The 13,472-nt window shown below is 44.2% G+C and overlaps 28 non-coding genes across 28 annotated transcripts; 18 read left to right on the top strand and 10 right to left on the bottom strand.

The window, feature by feature from the left end:
- The first annotated feature begins 326 nt into the window (after positions 1–326).
- Positions 327–445, top strand: LOC135474295 (5S ribosomal RNA). The gene has a single exon (XR_010444784.1). It is a non-coding gene; the product is annotated as a 5S ribosomal RNA (ribosomal RNA).
- A 279-nt stretch (positions 446–724) lies between these two features.
- On the top strand, positions 725–843 carry LOC135474509 (5S ribosomal RNA). The gene has a single exon (XR_010444985.1). It is a non-coding gene; the product is annotated as a 5S ribosomal RNA (ribosomal RNA).
- A 248-nt stretch (positions 844–1,091) lies between these two features.
- Positions 1,092–1,198, bottom strand: LOC135474392 (U6 spliceosomal RNA). The gene has a single exon (XR_010444875.1). It is a non-coding gene; the product is annotated as a U6 spliceosomal RNA (small nuclear RNA).
- A 530-nt stretch (positions 1,199–1,728) lies between these two features.
- LOC135474507 (5S ribosomal RNA) lies at positions 1,729–1,847 on the top strand. Its single transcript, XR_010444984.1, has one exon. It is a non-coding gene; the product is annotated as a 5S ribosomal RNA (ribosomal RNA).
- A 279-nt stretch (positions 1,848–2,126) lies between these two features.
- Positions 2,127–2,245, top strand: LOC135474506 (5S ribosomal RNA). Its single transcript, XR_010444983.1, has one exon. It is a non-coding gene; the product is annotated as a 5S ribosomal RNA (ribosomal RNA).
- Positions 2,246–2,497: 252 nt separating this feature from the next.
- Positions 2,498–2,604, bottom strand: LOC135474391 (U6 spliceosomal RNA). The gene has a single exon (XR_010444874.1). It is a non-coding gene; the product is annotated as a U6 spliceosomal RNA (small nuclear RNA).
- A 530-nt stretch (positions 2,605–3,134) lies between these two features.
- On the top strand, positions 3,135–3,253 carry LOC135474505 (5S ribosomal RNA). Its single transcript, XR_010444982.1, has one exon. It is a non-coding gene; the product is annotated as a 5S ribosomal RNA (ribosomal RNA).
- Positions 3,254–3,505: 252 nt separating this feature from the next.
- On the bottom strand, positions 3,506–3,612 carry LOC135474390 (U6 spliceosomal RNA). Its single transcript, XR_010444873.1, has one exon. It is a non-coding gene; the product is annotated as a U6 spliceosomal RNA (small nuclear RNA).
- Positions 3,613–4,142: 530 nt separating this feature from the next.
- On the top strand, positions 4,143–4,261 carry LOC135474504 (5S ribosomal RNA). The gene has a single exon (XR_010444981.1). It is a non-coding gene; the product is annotated as a 5S ribosomal RNA (ribosomal RNA).
- Positions 4,262–4,548: 287 nt separating this feature from the next.
- Positions 4,549–4,667, top strand: LOC135474329 (5S ribosomal RNA). The gene has a single exon (XR_010444815.1). It is a non-coding gene; the product is annotated as a 5S ribosomal RNA (ribosomal RNA).
- Positions 4,668–4,919: 252 nt separating this feature from the next.
- LOC135474389 (U6 spliceosomal RNA) lies at positions 4,920–5,026 on the bottom strand. The gene has a single exon (XR_010444872.1). It is a non-coding gene; the product is annotated as a U6 spliceosomal RNA (small nuclear RNA).
- Positions 5,027–5,556: 530 nt separating this feature from the next.
- LOC135474294 (5S ribosomal RNA) lies at positions 5,557–5,675 on the top strand. Its single transcript, XR_010444783.1, has one exon. It is a non-coding gene; the product is annotated as a 5S ribosomal RNA (ribosomal RNA).
- A 279-nt stretch (positions 5,676–5,954) lies between these two features.
- LOC135474502 (5S ribosomal RNA) lies at positions 5,955–6,073 on the top strand. Its single transcript, XR_010444979.1, has one exon. It is a non-coding gene; the product is annotated as a 5S ribosomal RNA (ribosomal RNA).
- A 251-nt stretch (positions 6,074–6,324) lies between these two features.
- Positions 6,325–6,431, bottom strand: LOC135474388 (U6 spliceosomal RNA). Its single transcript, XR_010444871.1, has one exon. It is a non-coding gene; the product is annotated as a U6 spliceosomal RNA (small nuclear RNA).
- A 530-nt stretch (positions 6,432–6,961) lies between these two features.
- On the top strand, positions 6,962–7,080 carry LOC135474293 (5S ribosomal RNA). The gene has a single exon (XR_010444782.1). It is a non-coding gene; the product is annotated as a 5S ribosomal RNA (ribosomal RNA).
- A 279-nt stretch (positions 7,081–7,359) lies between these two features.
- On the top strand, positions 7,360–7,478 carry LOC135474490 (5S ribosomal RNA). Its single transcript, XR_010444967.1, has one exon. It is a non-coding gene; the product is annotated as a 5S ribosomal RNA (ribosomal RNA).
- A 251-nt stretch (positions 7,479–7,729) lies between these two features.
- On the bottom strand, positions 7,730–7,836 carry LOC135474387 (U6 spliceosomal RNA). The gene has a single exon (XR_010444870.1). It is a non-coding gene; the product is annotated as a U6 spliceosomal RNA (small nuclear RNA).
- Positions 7,837–8,366: 530 nt separating this feature from the next.
- On the top strand, positions 8,367–8,485 carry LOC135474477 (5S ribosomal RNA). Its single transcript, XR_010444955.1, has one exon. It is a non-coding gene; the product is annotated as a 5S ribosomal RNA (ribosomal RNA).
- A 278-nt stretch (positions 8,486–8,763) lies between these two features.
- On the top strand, positions 8,764–8,882 carry LOC135474466 (5S ribosomal RNA). The gene has a single exon (XR_010444944.1). It is a non-coding gene; the product is annotated as a 5S ribosomal RNA (ribosomal RNA).
- A 251-nt stretch (positions 8,883–9,133) lies between these two features.
- Positions 9,134–9,240, bottom strand: LOC135474386 (U6 spliceosomal RNA). The gene has a single exon (XR_010444869.1). It is a non-coding gene; the product is annotated as a U6 spliceosomal RNA (small nuclear RNA).
- A 530-nt stretch (positions 9,241–9,770) lies between these two features.
- On the top strand, positions 9,771–9,889 carry LOC135474292 (5S ribosomal RNA). The gene has a single exon (XR_010444781.1). It is a non-coding gene; the product is annotated as a 5S ribosomal RNA (ribosomal RNA).
- Positions 9,890–10,168: 279 nt separating this feature from the next.
- LOC135474453 (5S ribosomal RNA) lies at positions 10,169–10,287 on the top strand. The gene has a single exon (XR_010444933.1). It is a non-coding gene; the product is annotated as a 5S ribosomal RNA (ribosomal RNA).
- Positions 10,288–10,538: 251 nt separating this feature from the next.
- On the bottom strand, positions 10,539–10,645 carry LOC135474385 (U6 spliceosomal RNA). The gene has a single exon (XR_010444868.1). It is a non-coding gene; the product is annotated as a U6 spliceosomal RNA (small nuclear RNA).
- Positions 10,646–11,175: 530 nt separating this feature from the next.
- LOC135474291 (5S ribosomal RNA) lies at positions 11,176–11,294 on the top strand. The gene has a single exon (XR_010444780.1). It is a non-coding gene; the product is annotated as a 5S ribosomal RNA (ribosomal RNA).
- A 279-nt stretch (positions 11,295–11,573) lies between these two features.
- Positions 11,574–11,692, top strand: LOC135474441 (5S ribosomal RNA). The gene has a single exon (XR_010444922.1). It is a non-coding gene; the product is annotated as a 5S ribosomal RNA (ribosomal RNA).
- Positions 11,693–11,943: 251 nt separating this feature from the next.
- Positions 11,944–12,050, bottom strand: LOC135474383 (U6 spliceosomal RNA). Its single transcript, XR_010444866.1, has one exon. It is a non-coding gene; the product is annotated as a U6 spliceosomal RNA (small nuclear RNA).
- A 530-nt stretch (positions 12,051–12,580) lies between these two features.
- Positions 12,581–12,699, top strand: LOC135474429 (5S ribosomal RNA). The gene has a single exon (XR_010444911.1). It is a non-coding gene; the product is annotated as a 5S ribosomal RNA (ribosomal RNA).
- A 252-nt stretch (positions 12,700–12,951) lies between these two features.
- On the bottom strand, positions 12,952–13,058 carry LOC135474382 (U6 spliceosomal RNA). The gene has a single exon (XR_010444865.1). It is a non-coding gene; the product is annotated as a U6 spliceosomal RNA (small nuclear RNA).
- Between the last annotated feature and the right edge of the window lie 414 nt (positions 13,059–13,472).

Genomic DNA, 13,472 nt, shown 5'->3' with positions numbered 1-13,472 from the left:
TTGCCAACAAAATTTAGGTGCAAAGAAAATGAAGTACAAGTATAGTGGTTGACATGGAACAGGGGTTGGGACGATGCTCCCAATGCGGACACACACACGCAGCCACACGCTATGTACACTGGTGGGTGGGGAAATGTGGATATGAGTTATCGCCCCTAGTGTGACTTGTATGGTCCATCTAAGCCAAGACAGACGTGGGATGGCAGGGAGTTTGTTGTCTTCGTTCAAACGGCCATCCAGCCTCTTCACTGTTTGGTGCACTTGTTCTGATATTCCATGCATTTTATTTCACCACCAATATATAGCAAAGTTTTACCCCAACAAGAGCCTACGGCCATATCACGTTGAAAACACCGGTTCTCGTCTGAACACCGAAGTTAAGCAACGTCGAGCCCGGTTAGTACTTGGATGGGTGACCGCCTGGGAACACCGGGTGCTGTAGGCTAGCAACCTCTTTTTTTGTTTTTTTTTTCTCTCTCTCTCTTTTTCTTCATTAATACCAAGATGTATGTACCCATGGTGGGTGGGGAAATGTGGATATGAGTTATCGCCCCTAGTGTGACTTGTATGGTCCATCTAAGCCAAGACAGACGTGGGATGGCAGGGAGTTTGTTGTCTTCGTTCAAACGGCCATCCAGCCTCTTCACTGTTTGGTGCACTTGTTCTGATATTCCATGCATTTTATTTCACCACCAATATATAGCAAAGTTTTACCCAAACCAGTGCCTACGGCCATATCACGTTGAAAACACCGGTTCTCGTCCGAACACCGAAGTTAAGCAACGTCGAGCCCGGTTAGTACTTGGATGGGTGACCGCCTGGGAACACCGGGTGCTGTAGGCTAGCAACCTCTTTTTTTTTTTTTTTTTTTTCTTTTTTTCTCTCTCTCTCTTTTTCTTCATTAATACCAAGATGTATGTACCCAGATAAATAAGGATAAACTGAATTGAACCAACGATATGAATCCGAATTCTTGCTTTTTTGTTTTTCTGCTCCAGGACATCCAGACGATCTTTTAAAAACGCTGGGAGAACAAAAGTCTGTTACAAGCGCTGGGAGAGACTGGGGCTGAAGAGAAAAGAAAAGAAAAGAAAAATATGGAACGCTTCACGAATTTGCGTGTCATCCTTGCGCAGGGGCCATGCTAATCTTCTCTGTATCGTTCCAATTTTAGTATATGTACTGCCGAAGCAAGTACGAGAGTAGCAGCCATGCCGTCTTGCTTTATACAAGGCCGACGTGCACCTTTGCCGCATGATGGGCTCTTGATATTTGCATATAAACGTGTAGCCCAAAACGTAGAACCAACGTATTTAATCGTGGTTTTTTCAGTAGACGCTATCTAAATGGGTGCGCTCACAGCCTGTGGATTTTCGTTTTTTTCTCATACTAAAATGATATTTTGCCAACAAAATTTAGGTGCAAAGAAAATGAAGTACAAGTATAGTGGTTGACATGGAACAGGGGTTGGGACGATGCTCCCAATGCGGACACACACACGCAGCCACACGCTATGTACACTGGTGGGTGGGGAAATGTGGATATGAGTTATCGCCCCTAGTGTGACTTGTATGGTCCATCTAAGCCAAGACAGACGTGGGATGGCAGGGAGTTTGTTGTCTTCGTTCAAACGGCCATCCAGCCTCTTCACTGTTTGGTGCACTTGTTCTGATATTCCATGCATTTTATTTCACCACCAATATATAGCAAAGTTTTACCCCAACAAGAGCCTACGGCCATATCACGTTGAAAACACCGGTTCTCGTCCGAACACCGAAGTTAAGCAACGTCGAGCCCGGTTAGTACTTGGATGGGTGACCGCCTGGGAACACCGGGTGCTGTAGGCTAGCAACCTCTTTTTTTGTTTTTTTTTTCTCTCTCTCTCTTTTTCTTCATTAATACCAAGATGTATGTACCCATGGTGGGTGGGGAAATGTGGATATGAGTTATCGCCCCTAGTGTGACTTGTATGGTCCATCTAAGCCAAGACAGACGTGGGATGGCAGGGAGTTTGTTGTCTTCGTTCAAACGGCCATCCAGCCTCTTCACTGTTTGGTGCACTTGTTCTGATATTCCATGCATTTTATTTCACCACCAATATATAGCAAAGTTTTACCCAAACCAGTGCCTACGGCCATATCACGTTGAAAACACCGGTTCTCGTCCGAACACCGAAGTTAAGCAACGTCGAGCCCGGTTAGTACTTGGATGGGTGACCGCCTGGGAACACCGGGTGCTGTAGGCTAGCAACCTCTTTTTTTTTTTTTTTTTTTCTTTTTTTCTCTCTCTCTCTTTTTCTTCATTAATACCAAGATGTATGTACCCAGATAAATAAGGATAAACTGAATTGAACCAACGATATGAATCCGAATTCTTGCTTTTTTGTTTTTCTGCTCCAGGACATCCAGACGATCTTTTAAAAACGCTGGGAGAACAAAAGTCTGTTACAAGCGCTGGGAGAGACTGGGGCTGAAGAGAAAAGAAAAGAAAAGAAAAGAAAAATATGGAACGCTTCACGAATTTGCGTGTCATCCTTGCGCAGGGGCCATGCTAATCTTCTCTGTATCGTTCCAATTTTAGTATATGTACTGCCGAAGCAAGTACGAGAGTAGCAGCCATGCCGTCTTGCTTTATACAAGGCCGACGTGCACCTTTGCCGCATGATGGGCTCTTGATATTTGCATATAAACGTGTAGCCCAAAACGTAGAACCAACGTATTTAATCGTGGTTTTTTCAGTAGACGCTATCTAAATGGGTGCGCTCACAGCCTGTGGATTTTCGTTTTTTTCTCATACTAAAATGATATTTTGCCAACAAAATTTAGGTGCAAAGAAAATGAAGTACAAGTATAGTGGTTGACATGGAACAGGGGTTGGGACGATGCTCCCAATGCGGACACACACACGCAGCCACACGCTATGTACACTGGTGGGTGGGGAAATGTGGATATGAGTTATCGCCCCTAGTGTGACTTGTATGGTCCATCTAAGCCAAGACAGACGTGGGATGGCAGGGAGTTTGTTGTCTTCGTTCAAACGGCCATCCAGCCTCTTCACTGTTTGGTGCACTTGTTCTGATATTCCATGCATTTTATTTCACCACCAATATATAGCAAAGTTTTACCCAAACCAGTGCCTACGGCCATATCACGTTGAAAACACCGGTTCTCGTCCGAACACCGAAGTTAAGCAACGTCGAGCCCGGTTAGTACTTGGATGGGTGACCGCCTGGGAACACCGGGTGCTGTAGGCTAGCAACCTCTTTTTTTTTTTTTTTTTTTCTTTTTTTCTCTCTCTCTCTTTTTCTTCATTAATACCAAGATGTATGTACCCAGATAAATAAGGATAAACTGAATTGAACCAACGATATGAATCCGAATTCTTGCTTTTTTGTTTTTCTGCTCCAGGACATCCAGACGATCTTTTAAAAACGCTGGGAGAACAAAAGTCTGTTACAAGCGCTGGGAGAGACTGGGGCTGAAGAGAAAAGAAAAGAAAAGAAAAGAAAAATATGGAACGCTTCACGAATTTGCGTGTCATCCTTGCGCAGGGGCCATGCTAATCTTCTCTGTATCGTTCCAATTTTAGTATATGTACTGCCGAAGCAAGTACGAGAGTAGCAGCCATGCCGTCTTGCTTTATACAAGGCCGACGTGCACCTTTGCCGCATGATGGGCTCTTGATATTTGCATATAAACGTGTAGCCCAAAACGTAGAACCAACGTATTTAATCGTGGTTTTTTCAGTAGACGCTATCTAAATGGGTGCGCTCACAGCCTGTGGATTTTCGTTTTTTTCTCATACTAAAATGATATTTTGCCAACAAAATTTAGGTGCAAAGAAAATGAAGTACAAGTATAGTGGTTGACATGGAACAGGGGTTGGGACGATGCTCCCAATGCGGACACACACACGCAGCCACACGCTATGTACACTGGTGGGTGGGGAAATGTGGATATGAGTTATCGCCCCTAGTGTGACTTGTATGGTCCATCTAAGCCAAGACAGACGTGGGATGGCAGGGAGTTTGTTGTCTTCGTTCAAACGGCCATCCAGCCTCTTCACTGTTTGGTGCACTTGTTCTGATATTCCATGCATTTTATTTCACCACCAATATATAGCAAAGTTTTACCCCAACAAGAGCCTACGGCCATATCACGTTGAAAACACCGGTTCTCGTCCGAACACCGAAGTTAAGCAACGTCGAGCCCGGTTAGTACTTGGATGGGTGACCGCCTGGGAACACCGGGTGCTGTAGGCTAGCAACCTCTTTTTTTTTTTTTTTTGTTTTTTTTTCTCTCTCTCTCTTTTTCTTCATTAATACCAAGATGTATGTACCCATGGTGGGTGGGGAAATGTGGATATGAGTTATCGCCCCTAGTGTGACTTGTATGGTCCATCTAAGCCAAGACAGACGTGGGATGGCAGGGAGTTTGTTGTCTTCGTTCAAACGGCCATCCAGCCTCTTCACTGTTTGGTGCACTTGTTCTGATATTCCATGCATTTTATTTCACCACCAATATATAGCAAAGTTTTACCCCAACAAGAGCCTACGGCCATATCACGTTGAAAACACCGGTTCTCGTCCGAACACCGAAGTTAAGCAACATCGAGCCCGGTTAGTACTTGGATGGGTGACCGCCTGGGAACACCGGGTGCTGTAGGCTAGCAACCTCTTTTTTTTTTTTTTTTTTTCTTTTTTTCTCTCTCTCTCTTTTTCTTCATTAATACCAAGATGTATGTACCCAGATAAATAAGGATAAACTGAATTGAACCAACGATATGAATCCGAATTCTTGCTTTTTTGTTTTTCTGCTCCAGGACATCCAGACGATCTTTTAAAAACGCTGGGAGAACAAAAGTCTGTTACAAGCGCTGGGAGAGACTGGGGCTGAAGAGAAAAGAAAAGAAAAGAAAAGAAAAATATGGAACGCTTCACGAATTTGCGTGTCATCCTTGCGCAGGGGCCATGCTAATCTTCTCTGTATCGTTCCAATTTTAGTATATGTACTGCCGAAGCAAGTACGAGAGTAGCAGCCATGCCGTCTTGCTTTATACAAGGCCGACGTGCACCTTTGCCGCATGATGGGCTCTTGATATTTGCATATAAACGTGTAGCCCAAAACGTAGAACCAACGTATTTAATCGTGGTTTTTTCAGTAGACGCTATCTAAATGGGTGCGCTCACAGCCTGTGGATTTTCGTTTTTTTCTCATACTAAAATGATATTTTGCCAACAAAATTTAGGTGCAAAGAAAATGAAGTACAAGTATAGTGGTTGACATGGAACAGGGGTTGGGACGATGCTCCCAATGCGGACACACACACGCAGCCACACGCTATGTACACTGGTGGGTGGGGAAATGTGGATATGAGTTATCGCCCCTAGTGTGACTTGTATGGTCCATCTAAGCCGAGACAGACGTGGGATGGCAGGGAGTTTGTTGTCTTCGTTCAAACGGCCATCCAGCCTCTTCACTGTTTGGTGCACTTGTTCTGATATTCCATGCATTTTATTTCACCACCAATATATAGCAAAGTTTTACCCCAACAAGAGCCTACGGCCATATCACGTTGAAAACACCGGTTCTCGTCTGAACACCGAAGTTAAGCAACGTCGAGCCCGGTTAGTACTTGGATGGGTGACCGCCTGGGAACACCGGGTGCTGTAGGCTAGCAACCTCTTTTTTTGTTTTTTTTTTCTCTCTCTCTCTTTTTCTTCATTAATACCAAGATGTATGTACCCATGGTGGGTGGGGAAATGTGGATATGAGTTATCGCCCCTAGTGTGACTTGTATGGTCCATCTAAGCCAAGACAGACGTGGGATGGCAGGGAGTTTGTTGTCTTCGTTCAAACGGCCATCCAGCCTCTTCACTGTTTGGTGCACTTGTTCTGATATTCCATGCATTTTATTTCACCACCAATATATAGCAAAGTTTTACCCAAACCAGTGCCTACGGCCATATCACGTTGAAAACACCGGTTCTCGTCCGAACACCGAAGTTAAGCAACGTCGAGCCCGGTTAGTACTTGGATGGGTGACCGCCTGGGAACACCGGGTGCTGTAGGCTAGCAACCTCTTTTTTTTTTTTTTTTTTTCTTTTTTTCTCTCTCTCTCTTTTTCTTCATTAATACCAAGATGTATGTACCCAGATAAATAAGGATAAACTGAATTGAACCAACGATATGAATCCGAATTCTTGCTTTTTTGTTTTTCTGCTCCAGGACATCCAGACATCTTTTAAAAACGCTGGGAGAACAAAAGTCTGTTACAAGCGCTGGGAGAGACTGGGGCTGAAGAGAAAAGAAAAGAAAAGAAAAGAAAAATATGGAACGCTTCACGAATTTGCGTGTCATCCTTGCGCAGGGGCCATGCTAATCTTCTCTGTATCGTTCCAATTTTAGTATATGTACTGCCGAAGCAAGTACGAGAGTAGCAGCCATGCCGTCTTGCTTTATACAAGGCCGACGTGCACCTTTGCCGCATGATGGGCTCTTGATATTTGCATATAAACGTGTAGCCCAAAACGTAGAACCAACGTATTTAATCGTGGTTTTTTCAGTAGACACTATCTAAATGGGTGCGCTCACAGCCTGTGGATTTTCGTTTTTTTCTCATACTAAAATGATATTTTGCCAACAAAATTTAGGTGCAAAGAAAATGAAGTACAAGTATAGTGGTTGACATGGAACAGGGGTTGGGACGATGCTCCCAATGCGGACACACACACGCAGCCACACGCTATGTACACTGGTGGGTGGGGAAATGTGGATATGAGTTATCGCCCCTAGTGTGACTTGTATGGTCCATCTAAGCCAAGACAGACGTGGGATGGCAGGGAGTTTGTTGTCTTCGTTCAAACGGCCATCCAGCCTCTTCACTGTTTGGTGCACTTGTTCTGATATTCCATGCATTTTATTTCACCACCAATATATAGCAAAGTTTTACCCCAACAAGAGCCTACGGCCATATCACGTTGAAAACACCGGTTCTCGTCTGAACACCGAAGTTAAGCAACGTCGAGCCCGGTTAGTACTTGGATGGGTGACCGCCTGGGAACACCGGGTGCTGTAGGCTAGCAACCTCTTTTTTTGTTTTTTTTTTCTCTCTCTCTCTTTTTCTTCATTAATACCAAGATGTATGTACCCATGGTGGGTGGGGAAATGTGGATATGAGTTATCGCCCCTAGTGTGACTTGTATGGTCCATCTAAGCCAAGACAGACGTGGGATGGCAGGGAGTTTGTTGTCTTCGTTCAAACGGCCATCCAGCCTCTTCACTGTTTGGTGCACTTGTTCTGATATTCCATGCATTTTATTTCACCACCAATATATAGCAAAGTTTTACCCAAACCAGTGCCTACGGCCATATCACGTTGAAAACACCGGTTCTCGTCCGAACACCGAAGTTAAGCAACGTCGAGCCCGGTTAGTACTTGGATGGGTGACCGCCTGGGAACACCGGGTGCTGTAGGCTAGCAACCTCTTTTTTTTTTTTTTTTTTCTTTTTTTCTCTCTCTCTCTTTTTCTTCATTAATACCAAGATGTATGTACCCAGATAAATAAGGATAAACTGAATTGAACCAACGATATGAATCCGAATTCTTGCTTTTTTGTTTTTCTGCTCCAGGACATCCAGACGATCTTTTAAAAACGCTGGGAGAACAAAAGTCTGTTACAAGCGCTGGGAGAGACTGGGGCTGAAGAGAAAAGAAAAGAAAAGAAAAGAAAAATATGGAACGCTTCACGAATTTGCGTGTCATCCTTGCGCAGGGGCCATGCTAATCTTCTCTGTATCGTTCCAATTTTAGTATATGTACTGCCGAAGCAAGTACGAGAGTAGCAGCCATGCCGTCTTGCTTTATACAAGGCCGACGTGCACCTTTGCCGCATGATGGGCTCTTGATATTTGCATATAAACGTGTAGCCCAAAACGTAGAACCAACGTATTTAATCGTGGTTTTTTCAGTAGACGCTATCTAAATGGGTGCGCTCACAGCCTGTGGATTTTCGTTTTTTTCTCATACTAAAATGATATTTTGCCAACAAAATTTAGGTGCAAAGAAAATGAAGTACAAGTATAGTGGTTGACATGGAACAGGGGTTGGGACGATGCTCCCAATGCGGACACACACACGCAGCCACACGCTATGTACACTGGTGGGTGGGGAAATGTGGATATGAGTTATCGCCCCTAGTGTGACTTGTATGGTCCATCTAAGCCAAGACAGACGTGGGATGGCAGGGAGTTTGTTGTCTTCGTTCAAACGGCCATCCAGCCTCTTCACTGTTTGGTGCACTTGTTCTGATATTCCATGCATTTTATTTCACCACCAATATATAGCAAAGTTTTACCCCAACAAGAGCCTACGGCCATATCACGTTGAAAACACCGGTTCTCGTCCGAACACCGAAGTTAAGCAACGTCGAGCCCGGTTAGTACTTGGATGGGTGACCGCCTGGGAACACCGGGTGCTGTAGGCTAGCAACCTCTTTTTTTGTTTTTTTTTTCTCTCTCTCTCTTTTTCTTCATTAATACCAAGATGTATGTACCCATGGTGGGTGGGGAAATGGGATATGAGTTATCGCCCCTAGTGTGACTTGTATGGTCCATCTAAGCCAAGACAGACGTGGGATGGCAGGGAGTTTGTTGTCTTCGTTCAAACGGCCATCCAGCCTCTTCACTGTTTGGTGCACTTGTTCTGATATTCCATGCATTTTATTTCACCACCAATATATAGCAAAGTTTTACCCAAACCAGTGCCTACGGCCATATCACGTTGAAAACACCGGTTCTCGTCCGAACACCGAAGTTAAGCAACGTCGAGCCCGGTTAGTACTTGGATGGGTGACCGCCTGGGAACACCGGGTGCTGTAGGCTAGCAACCTCTTTTTTTTTTTTTTTTTTCTTTTTTTCTCTCTCTCTCTTTTTCTTCATTAATACCAAGATGTATGTACCCAGATAAATAAGGATAAACTGAATTGAACCAACGATATGAATCCGAATTCTTGCTTTTTTGTTTTTCTGCTCCAGGACATCCAGACGATCTTTTAAAAACGCTGGGAGAACAAAAGTCTGTTACAAGCGCTGGGAGAGACTGGGGCTGAAGAGAAAAGAAAAGAAAAGAAAAGAAAAATATGGAACGCTTCACGAATTTGCGTGTCATCCTTGCGCAGGGGCCATGCTAATCTTCTCTGTATCGTTCCAATTTTAGTATATGTACTGCCGAAGCAAGTACGAGAGTAGCAGCCATGCCGTCTTGCTTTATACAAGGCCGACGTGCACCTTTGCCGCATGATGGGCTCTTGATATTTGCATATAAACGTGTAGCCCAAAACGTAGAACCAACGTATTTAATCGTGGTTTTTTCAGTAGACACTATCTAAATGGGTGCGCTCACAGCCTGTGGATTTTCGTTTTTTTCTCATACTAAAATGATATTTTGCCAACAAAATTTAGGTGCAAAGAAAATGAAGTACAAGTATAGTGGTTGACATGGAACAGGGGTTGGGACGATGCTCCCAATGCGGACACACACACGCAGCCACACGCTATGTACACTGGTGGGTGGGGAAATGTGGATATGAGTTATCGCCCCTAGTGTGACTTGTATGGTCCATCTAAGCCAAGACAGACGTGGGATGGCAGGGAGTTTGTTGTCTTCGTTCAAACGGCCATCCAGCCTCTTCACTGTTTGGTGCACTTGTTCTGATATTCCATGCATTTTATTTCACCACCAATATATAGCAAAGTTTTACCCCAACAAGAGCCTACGGCCATATCACGTTGAAAACACCGGTTCTCGTCTGAACACCGAAGTTAAGCAACGTCGAGCCCGGTTAGTACTTGGATGGGTGACCGCCTGGGAACACCGGGTGCTGTAGGCTAGCAACCTCTTTTTTTGTTTTTTTTTTCTCTCTCTCTCTTTTTCTTCATTAATACCAAGATGTATGTACCCATGGTGGGTGGGGAAATGTGGATATGAGTTATCGCCCCTAGTGTGACTTGTATGGTCCATCTAAGCCAAGACAGACGTGGGATGGCAGGGAGTTTGTTGTCTTCGTTCAAACGGCCATCCAGCCTCTTCACTGTTTGGTGCACTTGTTCTGATATTCCATGCATTTTATTTCACCACCAATATATAGCAAAGTTTTACCCAAACCAGTGCCTACGGCCATATCACGTTGAAAACACCGGTTCTCGTCCGAACACCGAAGTTAAGCAACGTCGAGCCCGGTTAGTACTTGGATGGGTGACCGCCTGGGAACACCGGGTGCTGTAGGCTAGCAACCTCTTTTTTTTTTTTTTTTTTCTTTTTTTCTCTCTCTCTCTTTTTCTTCATTAATACCAAGATGTATGTACCCAGATAAATAAGGATAAACTGAATTGAACCAACGATATGAATCCGAATTCTTGCTTTTTTGTTTTTCTGCTCCAGGACATCCAGACGATCTTTTAAAAACGCTGGGAGAACAAAAGTCTGTTACAAGCGCTGGGAGAGACTGGGGCTGAAGAGAAAAGAAAAGAAAAGAAAAGAAAAATATGGAACGCTTCACGAATTTGCGTGTCATCCTTGCGCAGGGGCCATGCTAATCTTCTCTGTATCGTTCCAATTTTAGTATATGTACTGCCGAAGCAAGTACGAGAGTAGCAGCCATGCCGTCTTGCTTTATACAAGGCCGACGTGCACCTTTGCCGCATGATGGGCTCTTGATATTTGCATATAAACGTGTAGCCCAAAACGTAGAACCAACGTATTTAATCGTGGTTTTTTCAGTAGACGCTATCTAAATGGGTGCGCTCACAGCCTGTGGATTTTCGTTTTTTTCTCATACTAAAATGATATTTTGCCAACAAAATTTAGGTGCAAAGAAAATGAAGTACAAGTATAGTGGTTGACATGGAACAGGGGTTGGGACGATGCTCCCAATGCGGACACACACACGCAGCCACACGCTATGTACACTGGTGGGTGGGGAAATGTGGATATGAGTTATCGCCCCTAGTGTGACTTGTATGGTCCATCTAAGCCAAGACAGACGTGGGATGGCAGGGAGTTTGTTGTCTTCGTTCAAACGGCCATCCAGCCTCTTCACTGTTTGGTGCACTTGTTCTGATATTCCATGCATTTTATTTCACCACCAATATATAGCAAAGTTTTACCCCAACAAGAGCCTACGGCCATATCACGTTGAAAACACCGGTTCTCGTCTGAACACCGAAGTTAAGCAACGTCGAGCCCGGTTAGTACTTGGATGGGTGACCGCCTGGGAACACCGGGTGCTGTAGGCTAGCAACCTCTTTTTTTGTTTTTTTTTTCTCTCTCTCTCTTTTTCTTCATTAATACCAAGATGTATGTACCCATGGTGGGTGGGGAAATGTGGATATGAGTTATCGCCCCTAGTGTGACTTGTATGGTCCATCTAAGCCAAGACAGACGTGGGATGGCAGGGAGTTTGTTGTCTTCGTTCAAACGGCCATCCAGCCTCTTCACTGTTTGGTGCACTTGTTCTGATATTCCATGCATTTTATTTCACCACCAATATATAGCAAAGTTTTACCCAAACCAGTGCCTACGGCCATATCACGTTGAAAACACCGGTTCTCGTCCGAACACCGAAGTTAAGCAACGTCGAGCCCGGTTAGTACTTGGATGGGTGACCGCCTGGGAACACCGGGTGCTGTAGGCTAGCAACCTCTTTTTTTTTTTTTTTTTTCTTTTTTTCTCTCTCTCTCTTTTTCTTCATTAATACCAAGATGTATGTACCCAGATAAATAAGGATAAACTGAATTGAACCAACGATATGAATCCGAATTCTTGCTTTTTTGTTTTTCTGCTCCAGGACATCCAGACGATCTTTTAAAAACGCTGGGAGAACAAAAGTCTGTTACAAGCGCTGGGAGAGACTGGGGCTGAAGAGAAAAGAAAAGAAAAGAAAAGAAAAATATGGAACGCTTCACGAATTTGCGTGTCATCCTTGCGCAGGGGCCATGCTAATCTTCTCTGTATCGTTCCAATTTTAGTATATGTACTGCCGAAGCAAGTACGAGAGTAGCAGCCATGCCGTCTTGCTTTATACAAGGCCGACGTGCACCTTTGCCGCATGATGGGCTCTTGATATTTGCATATAAACGTGTAGCCCAAAACGTAGAACCAACGTATTTAATCGTGGTTTTTTCAGTAGACGCTATCTAAATGGGTGCGCTCACAGCCTGTGGATTTTCGTTTTTTTCTCATACTAAAATGATATTTTGCCAACAAAATTTAGGTGCAAAGAAAATGAAGTACAAGTATAGTGGTTGACATGGAACAGGGGTTGGGACGATGCTCCCAATGCGGACACACACACGCAGCCACACGCTATGTACACTGGTGGGTGGGGAAATGTGGATATGAGTTATCGCCCCTAGTGTGACTTGTATGGTCCATCTAAGCCAAGACAGACGTGGGATGGCAGGGAGTTTGTTGTCTTCGTTCAAACGGCCATCCAGCCTCTTCACTGTTTGGTGCACTTGTTCTGATATTCCATGCATTTTATTTCACCACCAATATATAGCAAAGTTTTACCCAAACCAGTGCCTACGGCCATATCACGTTGAAAACACCGGTTCTCGTCCGAACACCGAAGTTAAGCAACGTCGAGCCCGGTTAGTACTTGGATGGGTGACCGCCTGGGAACACCGGGTGCTGTAGGCTAGCAACCTCTTTTTTTTTTTTTTTTTTTCTTTTTTTCTCTCTCTCTCTTTTTCTTCATTAATACCAAGATGTATGTACCCAGATAAATAAGGATAAACTGAATTGAACCAACGATATGAATCCGAATTCTTGCTTTTTTGTTTTTCTGCTCCAGGACATCCAGACGATCTTTTAAAAACGCTGGGAGAACAAAAGTCTGTTACAAGCGCTGGGAGAGACTGGGGCTGAAGAGAAAAGAAAAGAAAAGAAAAGAAAAATATGGAACGCTTCACGAATTTGCGTGTCATCCTTGCGCAGGGGCCATGCTAATCTTCTCTGTATCGTTCCAATTTTAGTATATGTACTGCCGAAGCAAGTACGAGAGTAGCAGCCATGCCGTCTTGCTTTATACAAGGCCGACGTGCACCTTTGCCGCATGATGGGCTCTTGATATTTGCATATAAACGTGTAGCCCAAAACGTAGAACCAACGTATTTAATCGTGGTTTTTTCAGTAGACGCTATCTAAATGGGTGCGCTCACAGCCTGTGGATTTTCGTTTTTTTCTCATACTAAAATGATATTTTGCCAACAAAATTTAGGTGCAAAGAAAATGAAGTACAAGTATAGTGGTTGACATGGAACAGGGGTTGGGACGATGCTCCCAATGCGGACACACACACGCAGCCACACGCTATGTACACTGGTGGGTGGGGAAATGTGGATATGAGTTATCGCCCCTAGTGTGACTTGTATGGTCCATCTAAGCCAAGACAGACGTGGGATGGCAGGGAG

The sequence above is a fragment of the Liolophura sinensis genome, chromosome 8 (assembly GCF_032854445.1).
Source record: "Liolophura sinensis isolate JHLJ2023 chromosome 8, CUHK_Ljap_v2, whole genome shotgun sequence".
NCBI classification, from domain to species: Eukaryota; Metazoa; Mollusca; class Polyplacophora; order Chitonida; family Chitonidae; genus Liolophura; species Liolophura sinensis.
Note: the sequence above shows the minus strand (reverse complement) of the source record. Positions and strands in the feature narration are given on the sequence as shown.